Source organism: Martes martes, assembly GCF_963455335.1.
Source record: "Martes martes genome assembly, chromosome: 6".
Classification (NCBI taxonomy): Eukaryota; Metazoa; Chordata; class Mammalia; order Carnivora; family Mustelidae; genus Martes; species Martes martes.
The window spans coordinates 13,911,803-13,923,157 of record NC_137893.1 but is presented as its reverse complement, the minus strand read 5'-3'; positions in this window follow the sequence as shown (position 1 = coordinate 13,923,157).

The following is an 11,355-nucleotide window of genomic DNA, read 5'->3' as shown; positions in this document are numbered from 1 at the left end:
AGAACCCCAAAGACCTCTTTATTTGCATCACAACTAAAATATATAATTAGAACTCAATGATCTGATACTCCAGTGAAGCTACATGGGAAATGATGAAATCCAGATGTGTGCCTCCAAATGCTATCTTGGGAGTAAATAAAACTGTCTTCAAGATCTTGGCGGAAATCATGAAGAATAAGTACAACCCCACTAATAACTATTTACTCTCCTCAGCAGCTGCTCTTTAAAACTGGATATTTCATGTTGCCAAAAGACAACAGAGTGGAGACAAACAATTCCATGTATACTTATTTTTCCCAGCACATAGAATTAGGGAAAATGACCCAGAAAAATAATGGAATTAGAAATTCTCATTGTTTAAGTTTTAACAAAAGTATTGTTATAATTATTTTACATATTATTGTAGAAAATTTAGAAAACAAGAATATTAACAAAATTGTCTATAATCCCACAAGCTACTGATCGCCATGCTTTCTATACTTTCCTGCTGTTCTCCTTTTATGCATAATTCAAATCATTTTAAAAAATGTTTACTGTGTTTGCACAAGTATCTAGTTCCAGGAAAAAAATGTGTGTATATATATATTTTTTAAATGTGTATCTTTACATGCTTCTTGACATTCTTTGTTACTGTGACTGAAGCAGCATGGTCTTTGGAGAATGGAACGCTGGAGAAATTAGGAGCTTATCTGAGGCCACTGTAGTTAGGTACCTGATCTGTGTGATAATTTATCTACATAATTCTTCATTTTCCTTCCTCTTGTTTTTTACAGGAAAGAAGAGATTCGTAATGCACATTCTAAATGAATTCTAATGAGAGGCAATAAATTTCTATGGCTTGAATCACCCAGGCTGTGGTACTATGTTACAGTCGCCCTAGCAAACTAATATAGCATGAGAGTTTGTTTTTAACTCTTTCCCCAACATCTTCCATTCTGGCTTCCTGCCATCATTAATTCTTGCCTTCCACAAATATTTACATCATATTGTAGGCCAAGTTCTAGAGACACAATGTTTAAGAGTCCGTGGCCTTTCTCTCACAGAACTAAAGGTGGTAGGAAGAGACAAGCAGCTAAATGAACAACTATTAAGTGTGACAGATGAATCTGCAAGCTTCATTCATGCTGTTTTCCACCACATCTTCAGTGTCTCGCTCTTGAAATAATCCACAGTTAGCACTAAATAAATACTTGTTGAATGAATGAAGGGGGTGCCCGGAAGAGGAGCAACCAAACTTGATTTGTGGGTCAGAGGACTTCCAAGAGAAGGAGATGTTTAAGCTAAATTTTAAAAGATAAGTAGGAGTAAACTATTTGCAGGTACAAAGAAAATTTCAGGCTGAGGAAATAGCACGTTTACCACCATATGGTATTGAGCAGAGGAATACAATGAAAGAATTTTGTGCTGCAAAAAATACTAATATGGGAGCGAAAAAGAAATGAGTGACAATGGGTCTCCTCTTGACTAGTCCTTGACCTTGAGCTCTGTCCTAAGCTCACTTAGTCCAGTTTTAGCAAGGATTCTGCTGAGTTAATTTAGGGAAAATATCCACCCTTGGAACCTGATCACCCTCCATATTTGCTCAAATTCCTCATCCCTCAGCGCAGTGCCTCTCATTCTGGCCTGCCTTCCATAAGAAGCCAGTTAAGCCAATCTAGCAAGAATCTCTGAAGACTTGATGTTTCTTTTCAGTAATTTTCCATCCATGGACCTTGGCTATAAATTGCTGCTGGCCCTTGTGTTTAGAAGGTGAGTTGCAGGGTCTCTGGGTGGCTCAGTTGGTAAGCGTCTGCCTTTGGCTCAGGCAGGTCATGACCCCAGCGTCCTGGGATCTAGTCCCGGCCACATGGGGCTCCTTTGTACTCCCCCACCACCACCACTCATGCTTGCGCTCTCTCTCTTTCTTTCTTGCAAAAATAAATGAATAAAATCTTAAAAAAAAAAATAAGGTGAGCTGCCTCTCTTTTCCCCACTTCCAAACTCTCACGGTAGTGATCCCTCTTAAATAAAATCTTCCTTACCATCTTTAAGGAGTGTCATGAATGGCATGAATAATTTTTCTTTAACAGAGTGATAAAGAAACAAGATTTCAGAATAAGGTTGGCCCTTTGCAATTTGAGGACAATCTTATTGCTTGACTTTCATCCTGAAAACTAAGGCAGACACTGAAGAATTTTTATACAGCAAGTGACATTATGGGGCTAATTTAGAGGTGGAAAATCAGCTATTGCAGATGAATGAGATGAGAAGGGATGAAGGCATGGACCAAGAAACAGACAGAAATAAAGGAAGCAAGCCTAAAACACAGGTGAGAACAATCTCAAAAGAGACTCCTATAGGAAAGTAGCTGTATAAAGAAGTTAGTAAGATAAGAAACAGCAAGCTGTGTCTAGTTGTTCCCAGGTACGTCAGCAGACGGCAAAAGGGATTGCTGATAGGGATTCATGAGTTCCTAGAATTAAAACAAAAAGAAAACCTGTTTGTTCTATTTCATTTGCTTTAAAAAAAAAAAAGGTCTTTTCCAATTTGTTTTTATGAGTTTTAAAGCAGTCCCCATGAGATGCGATACTCTGACCATCTATAAGAAAAATGAAATAATCAACACGTGTTTGGTTTCTTGAAAAATACATTCGTATTAACTTCAAAGGCAGCAAAGAAGAAATCACAGTGAGAACCACTGAGTGTAGTTGCTTTCGAACAGAATTTATCCAGTGTTGTAAATCAGAGTTTTACAGAATATGTAAAAATGACAGACAGTTCTTACCTTGGCCGAATCTCACATGGAGTGGGGACTAGGGTATTTGCCCCTGGCACTAGTGCTGACTCGAAAGGAAGCAAATTTATATTGTTCACTAACACTATTCCCTCATAAATGTTCACGTCTCTTAGAGTTGATTTTAGTTATTCCAGCCCTGAGCTTTCCAACCTGCGGCATGAATAGCCTAATGGAGCTGAGGGAAGGAGGGGGAAGAATTAGTATTTTCCTGGAACTTGTGCTGCCTTTTTCCTGGAACAGTGGATTCCTTTTCTTCTTACTCTGTGAAAGGTCAGATGGCAAATGACAAGGTAACTAGGAAAGAACAAGGGAGAAGTAAAAGAGTTTTCATATCTCAGTAGTTGTATTAGGTATTTTTTCAGGTTCTCTAATATAATTTAAATTGCAATCACAATGATTGAGGCAAATTATCTTCCTTAACCAACTTTCCCTGCTTAGGGACTCAATTACCTAAACTTTAAAAAATGGGTCCCCATTTTTTTTTTTCTAGTACCTCGTTCTTTGTATCTAGTGCATTGTTTTAAGCAAGCATAACTTTTCACTATGAGAAATTTGAGTTATTTTAATCCATTTCTGTTCTTTATGTTTCATTCTCTAAAAAGTCTAAATAAACTTAAAAGAAAAATGTTATCTTCCTTCTCCTACATATTCTTAATGTCATAAATTATTCTGGTTATAATTTTGCCCATCTTGAGGAAAGTCATGTCCTCACTTTGACACACACAGAGGGACTGAGAATGTGCTTCTCCCACAGCCTTGCCCCCATTACTGCTTCCCTCCAGCCCTCTGGCCCATGTCCCTATCCCTAACTGTCCCTCTCTTCTCCTTTTGGCCAAATACAAATTGTGCAAACAATGGCTTTGAATTTGTAAGAAAAATCCCTTACACTACAAGAGAACCATCTTTGGCTAACTACAGCAATCCGCCCCACCCCACTCCATTATCGGAGTTTTGGCTTCCCTGACTTAAGTTACTTATAGTCAACCTGAGTCTGGGAGCAGAAGATCTTCCCTGACATAGGCTCAGAAGGTTAGTAGTAGCCTCCGGTAATGTTCCAAAGCCTACACCAGTCCCCTCACTTTATCTCATCACACAGGCATTTTATCATCTCCTATCATCACAAGAAGGCTGAGTCCAGTATGAAAAGATATTTTGAGAGGGGCCACACTCACATATCGTTTATTACAGCATATTATTATAATTGTTCTCTTTTATTATTAGTTATTGCTGTTAATCTCTTACTGTGCCTAATTTATAGACTAAGCTTTATCATAGGTATGTATGTATAGGAAAAAACATTATATAGGGTTCAGTGCTGTCTGGTGTTAGGGGTCCTTTTATTTTAAGATTTTATTTAGTTATTTTTCAGAGACAGAGAGAGCAGAAGTGGGGTGAGTTGCAGACAGAGGGAGAAGTAGGCTCCCCACTGAGCAAGGAGTCCAACGCGGGCCTCAATCTCAGGATCCTGGGATTGATGAAGTTCTAGAACCTAGGTGAGGTTCGGTGGGCTGAGGTCCGGAGCCGATGACCAAGAAAGAATTCTTGAGACATCTTTGGTGCAAAATGGTGGTTTATTAAAGCACGGGGACAGGACCCGTGGGCAGGAAGAGCTGCTGCCCCGGGTTGTGAGGGATGGCAGGTTATGTACCCTGCGGTTGGGGGAAGGTGAGGGAAGGGGAGGTTTCGATGGAGCTTTCATATGCTAAAGAAGGCCTCCAAGGTACAGGGATACCCGAGGCTTGATCAATGTTATCTTTTGGCCTTTGTTAGTGAGATTTAGGTCTTTGTTAAACCAAGGGAGACTCCAGTCTTGCGGGATTGTGATCTCAGCAAGTTAACTATTTGTTTCTCTTTTTGGCAGTCAGGGGTACCTGAGGAATGTCACATACATCACCGAGGGGAGCGGATGGAGAGGGGGTGCAAGGTGCCAGCTTTTGCTTTGTCCTCAGCCAGCCTCCTGCTCCCTCATCAGGATCATGACCTGAGCTGAAGGCAGATGCTTAACCGACGGAGCCACTGAGGCATCCCTGGTGTTAGGGGTTCTTGAAATGCATCCCCTCACAGGTAAAGGAGACCGCTGTATTCCTCAAACCAGGTGAACCTTGGTTGATCCCTTCAGGTAAAATCCTATTAAGAATTCTACCATCCAGGGGCGCCTGGGTGGCTCAGTGGGTTAAAGCCTCTGCCTTCAGCTCCGGTCATGATCCCAGCATCCTGGGATCGAGCCCCGCATTGGGCTCTCTGCTCAGCAGGGAGCCTGCTTCCTCCTCTCTCTCTGCTTGCCTCTGCCTACTTGTGATCTCTCTCTGTCAAATAAATAAATAAAATCTTTAAAAAAAAAAAAAAAAGAATTCTACCATCCATGGGATGCCTGGATGGCTCAGTCGGTTAAATGGCTGCCTTCAGCTTGGATCATGATTCCAGCGTCTTGGGATGAAACCGCACATCAGTCTCCTTGCTCGGCGGGGAGCCTGCTTCTGTCTCTGCCTGCCTCTGCCTCTGCCTGCCACTCTGCCTGCCTGTGCGCGCGCGCTCTCTCTCTCTCTCTCTCTGACAAATAATAATTAAAAAGAAAATCTTTGAAGAATTCTGCCATCCTTCCCCAGGTTACGGTGCTCCTTTGGAACCTTCTCATGTCCAGCATTTTATAATAAAGGCTTATGCTAATGATGAACTGGTTTCAAATCATCTTCTCTGTTCTGTCGTACAAGAGATTGGTATGTGCTGTACGGTGGTTTTTAAAATCTTGTGTTGTTGAATGGTTGATGATATAAATTAGAACCAATAAATTAAGAATGATGTTTTCAAAATGACTTTAGTTGGGGGCCCAGGAAGAAACAGCCAGTACACAGACTAAATGGAAAAAAAAAAATTAATGAAATGACTATTTACAGAGATGTGGGCAGAGGAAGGTATTAAACTAGCCATAAGAGGAAGCCATTACTAATCCAAGGCCCAGAGCCACAGAAAAGAGGCTGACAAAATCTTGACCATGGACAAACTCAGTTACTATTAGAACCATGAAGCAGTGAAGGGGTTGGGGGTTAAGTACCCAGCTCCCACTGTCCTCCTACCTTCTGATCTCCTGCCTTTATCTACTGATGGCTAAAGACAACAGGATACCAGAGGGCAAGGTCACCTAATGAAGAGACGAGCCTCCCAGGGCGTAGATGGTCAGAGAAGAGCAAACGGTTGATCTCAGAGAATGAATGGAAGTATAGTCTCCAGTTGGGTCCCTGCGGAACAGATTTCCACAGAAAGATATGACTGCAGGAAAAATAGGAAGGTCCTCTTGAGAACACCTGGATGAGAGAACCATGACTGGATGGAGCAAAAAGTAAACTGCTATTCAGTTGTAACGAACACCTCAGTTGATTTTCTGCAAGTGTCTGAGGCTGAGGCAGCTCTTCAGAGATGTCCTGAACTGGGACAATTGGCTTGGGCTGTTGTTTTCAGTTTAACCAGTCAGCTGATGTCATCTGCCCCTGGTGGGGGAGGGCATCTCAGGAAAGGCGGCTCCTTTCAGCGGGGGGCGATTCTCAGGCAGAGATTGGGCTGTGAGCTCTCTGTCAGCCATCATGGCTGGCCTCCGAGAAGTGAGGACCCGATCATGAAGGGGGGATTCGAGTGGTGGTAACAGAGTCTACTATAGCATCCACTGGGATAAAAGCAATCCAGAAAACCAGCTATTTGAGGCACTAGGGAATGAAATGTTCTATTTTTAAAAAATGTATTTAATAATTATATGTAAAACTAATTTTAATCATCTTAAAAATAATTTTAACTCTAAAACACCTTGAAAAAAAGATTACCCTTAGTCTCAGTTAAACTGCAGCAAGACTGACATGTTTTTCTGTGAAGCTGCACTTCTGAGGATTCACCGATAACTTGCAAACAAAACCTGCCCGCCAACCAAAGAGAAAACTGCAAAATAAAATGTGTGCATTGGTTGGGAGTCTTAGGCATTGCATTATGGGAGAGACAGGTTTACCGAAATTGAAAGTGTACTCTGGAGAGACAAAGGAGGTTAGAGTTTTTAAAAAGGAAGGAGGGGATTTACATAAATGTTTTGCACAAAATGGGATTGGTGCTGATAGAGCTACAGTTACACTGATCTACATGTGATTAGTTGCTACGGCTAGTGTTGGGCACAAAATCCATTTATGTCCATTTTAACACATAGCAGAAGCCTTGAGTTTTAGCTGAAATCAACACAAATTTTGAGAATTTGAGACGGAAGGCAGACATAAGCCCCATTTACCCAGGGTCCTCCTAGCTTTTAAATAATCCTGTTAGCAGTGCTTACACCATTTAATTCTCTCCATTATCAAACCTAATCAGAAAACGGACGTCCAACCTCATGAGGATTCTTTCTCCAGGAGGGCAGAGGTATGTTCTCTCAATCCCCATCCCCATTTCTATCTTTATTTCTTATTTTTCAAATATCGTTTTAGGGGCACCTGGGTGCACAGTCGGTTAAGCGTCCAACTCTTGATTTCGGCTCAGGTCACGATCTCAGGGTCGTGGAATTGAGCCCTGCATCAGGCTCCGTGCCCAGTGTGCAATCTGCTTGGGATTCTTTCCCCTTCGCTCTCCCTCCCCCTCTGGTCCTCCCCCTGCTCCCCCTTTAAATTTTTTAAAGTCTTTAAAAAAATTGTTTTAGACACTATAACGCCTAGTCCATGACCTGGACAGAATACAATGTGGCAAGAAGTAATACCTTGCTTCTTGGAATGTATAGGCAGACAAGTTAAGTGGGTGAAGGCATAGATAACCACATAGGAAAATAAAATAACCAAATGTATAACCCATTAAAAAAACAACAACAGCCAGCCATGTAGCTGACATTCTTTAGAGTTGTACAGTGACCCCCAAATAAAGGCATATAAGATATCAGGTTAGTTAGATGAATATCTACTAAAAGTTGGAAGTCTTCTTTACTTTGCATACTCAACCTGCAATTTTGGTACAGACCTAAGTAAGAAGCGTGGCCAGCCTTCAGGAGGTAGTGAGAAAGCCAAGGACATTTCTCACACGTTATTTAAAAGCTGAGCAAAGCACAGGGCAGATCTTCGTGTTGTAGACAAAATATCTTGCCTTGTTATTGTGTTTTCCTAAAAACATAGAGCAAGGTATCTCTAAATACAATTTTCAATAAGAACCAGGGGAACATTTTAGGAAAGATTCCCTTGGTAAGCTCAAGAACAATGCAACGAAACAGAAGCAGGAAAAAATCATAAAAAGAAGGCAGTGTGAGATCAAGTAAAAAATGAGGAGTGAGCTAACTGAAATAAGAAGAAAATTTCGGAAAATCCAAACTGTAAGAGAAGAGGTAAAGCTGTAATGTTTGCAACCGGCCCTGCAAAAGTGAAATCAGTGATCAGGAAAACAAAGAAGTATGCTCTTTAAGAACATACAGAAAAGGGGGCAAAATGGATGAAAGACACAGTGATAGATACCTGAAAATGGAAATTTTGGATGAAGGAAACACAAGAATATTAGAAATAGCAATAATCACCTAAATAATAAAAGCAAATTTATCTAAATTAAAAAAAAAGAGTGTGCAGCTGAAAGCTATAGAATATAAAGAAGCTTCTCTCAGAGATAACCTTATATTTATTTAAGTTATTTTGGCTACAAGTAACAGAAAATTATGTTAGTTAGAGGAAATATTGGGAAATATTGAGCATCAGACCTCTCGATGAACCGGAAGATTTATTTATAAACACACAATAGTTTAGTGTGTAGATTCTGAGCTTCTTCCTGATTTGGAAACTGTTGAGTCAACTTTTAGCATTGCAGCATTTACAAAGTTTATTGCTGGAGACTTATGGATTCCAGTCTGACATGTAAAGAGTTTGGAGGTCATCACTCTTTTCTAACAAAAAACCCTGAGAATAAAAAAATAAGTGTTTTAGAAAACTTTAAAAAACCCTTTCTTGGGGCACCTGGGTGGCTCAGCGGGTTAAAGCCTCTGCCTTCGCCTCGGGTCATGATCCCAGGGTCGTGGGATCGAGCCCCGCATCGGGCTCTCTGTTCAGCAGGGAGCCTGCTTCCTCCTCTCTCTCTGCCTGCCTCTCTGCCTACTTGTGATTTCTGTCTGTCAAATAAAAAAAAAACAAAAAACAAAAAAAAAAACCCTTTCTTCAATCCATGAGAGAACTGGGGTCACAGGGAAACCATTGCTCTGAAAACTGGAGAGAGATAAACACAGAAAATTGCAGGATACCTAGAGCAGCACTTGCTGCTAGAGCCAGTAGCAGGAACACTAAATTGTGGTGGATGGATGGCTGGAAGGATAGTGCAGATTAGCTTGAGAGCTAAAGTGTCCCAGTGGCCCATTTTAAGAGAGTCTCCACCCTTTCATGAGTTTTGCCTCTAGGAGCCCCACCAGATTCTCCTTGGGATAACTGGAGAAAATCCCCCTGTGTTTCCAGCAGGTGGAGAAATAAAGTAGTCATTTTGAAATATGCCCAGAACATTTTCTTCTCCTTAACAAAGGACTACCCTCCAGGGAACCTGTTTTACTGGAGCCTAACCAATGTAGGAGAAGGAAAGTGCCCCAGTCTGGCCCCTTCCAGCCTTCCTGTCTCACTTGAGGGATAGGAAGAGGCGAAAGCAGAGAAGCATTTGTGAAGGTCATAAGTCACTAAAGTCACAAGTTCACTAAGGAACTGAGACCTAATCATTGGCCTATGGATTGCTTCCCCAGCCCCACCCCTTGTTTTCACCAAATCAATAGGCACCTGCATAATAATGAGATGACAACTGAAAGAACTTCAAAGCTCAGAGTCTATGTAAGAAAAAGTCTCTAGGGAAATCCAAAGACAACAGAGGAAGCAAAAACAAGAAGGACAGAGGAAATTTTAGTTTCCAAAAGCCACAAAAAAACCAGTAAACGCAACCTAAGATCTAAGCAGATAAACATCAAAACTCACACTAAAGCCCTGCTTATCTCAGTTCCTTTGGCCTACTATGTCACATCCAGTTTTCAACAAAAAATTACAAGGCATGACAAAAGGCAAAGAATACAGTCTGGAGAAACAGACCAAGAGTCAGAACCAGATTCAAATGTGGCAGAGGTTTTAGAATGATCAGACAGGGAATTTAAAGTAACTATGATTAGGGGGATCTGGGTGGCTCAGTCAGTTAAGTATCTGAATTTTGATCTCGGGTCTTGATCTCACAGTCATGAGTTCAGGGCCAGGGCCAGGTTCCAAGCTGGGTATTTTTCTTAAGTAAGGGAAGAACTGAAAGTATTCATTTCATAGGGTTAGTGCTTATAAAGCTCTGATACTGTACCTCGTGCCTTATACTTATCTCATGATAATTACTCAAAACATAACAATTATTATTACTATTACAAAATGTATAGCTCTTCTAGATAGCCCAATATGTCATGCACTATGTTCCGTTTATTATAATAATAAGAATACATAAAATCATGGAATATAATCTCACAAGTTATAAAGGGCTACTAAATGAAAAAAAAATGGCATCAAGAGGTTTTTTTTTTTTTTTTAGTCACCTCACTGTTAGAAAGAGATCTATGATCATGAACTGGAAGACCTAGAATATGTGATTTTCTTTCATCTGTTTAATTTCTATTGAAATTTTAATATTTCAATGATTAATGTGGAGCTTGACAAAATGATTATAAAAATTCATCTGGAATAAGTAGAAGAATAGCTTTAAAATGTTGGGATTGAAAAATAAGAGCTCTAAAAGAATACTTTCAAGTTAAAATAATTAAATTCTAAACAAATGAATGGATATATCAGTGGCAGTGAAGGGATAATCCTAGATAATAAGGTAATTTGTAACATACCCTCTGCGATTTTGTTGCTTCTTTTATCAAATACTTTGCATTCACATTAAATGTTACAAACCATGGGGCATCAGGGTGGCTCAGTTGGTTATGCGTCTAACTCTTGATTTTGGCTTGGGTGGTGGTCTCAGGGTCATGATATCGAGCCCTGCAATGGGCTCCATGCTGAGTGTGGAACCTGCTTGGGATTCTCTCTCTGGCCCTCTTCAACTCTCCTCCTGACTTGGTTACAAACCAAAGAAGAAAATTCCACTGGGATTTGAACTATGATTACATTCTATCTATATATTAACTGGAGTAAATTGGTATTTTAAAATATGGTATGGGTTTCTCCAGATATTTAAGGGTTCTTTAATGACCCTCAGAAGAGTTTTATAGTTTTTCTCAAATAGGTTTTATAATTAAACAGAGAATTCTCAAATAAAACTTGAAAATATCCTCTCATTCTATAAATTATATGTGGTTATAGGTATATAAATATAGATAAATTAATATAGATTATAGGTATATAGATATATCCCCATATATATTATATCTGGATATATCTGAAGAGAATCATACTTATTTGCATGTGTTTACAATTTAAATATATTAATTAGATATGAGTCAAATTTTCAAAAATTTAAGCAAGGAGACAAATCTAATTAATATTCTATTTTGCTATTTCTGAATTCATATCTTGTTTTTCTTTAGTTTGTGTTAGTTTTATTTTATATACTTTATTTTGTGTCTTCCTTTTCCTTTTTTGTCA